We start from the raw sequence: 294 nt of genomic DNA, 5'->3' as shown, positions 1-294 counted from the left end.
TTTTTTTATTTCATTAAAATATTATATTCTTAAACGAAATATCATTTTTTAAAATGATGAAAATAAAACTTTTATTTCGTTCAAGGAAACCATGACATTTGATGAAACAACACTATTGTTTTAAATAATATTTTTTAAAAGTTTCTTTCAAAATTCAGTAATTCAATTTGTTTAATTCGGATTTTCTTGAATTTTTTAATTTTTTTTTTGTTTGGATTAATCATTATAACATTTTGTTAAAAATGTAAAAGTAATTATCACTGGTTTATTACTTTACATTATATTTACTTACAT

This window comes from Odontomachus brunneus, unplaced genomic scaffold, assembly GCF_010583005.1.
Source record: "Odontomachus brunneus isolate Ranch 3 - 2012 unplaced genomic scaffold, Obru_v1 Obru_scaffold_172, whole genome shotgun sequence".
In the NCBI taxonomy this organism is placed as follows: Eukaryota; Metazoa; Arthropoda; class Insecta; order Hymenoptera; family Formicidae; genus Odontomachus; species Odontomachus brunneus.
This window is presented reverse-complemented; position numbering follows the sequence as displayed.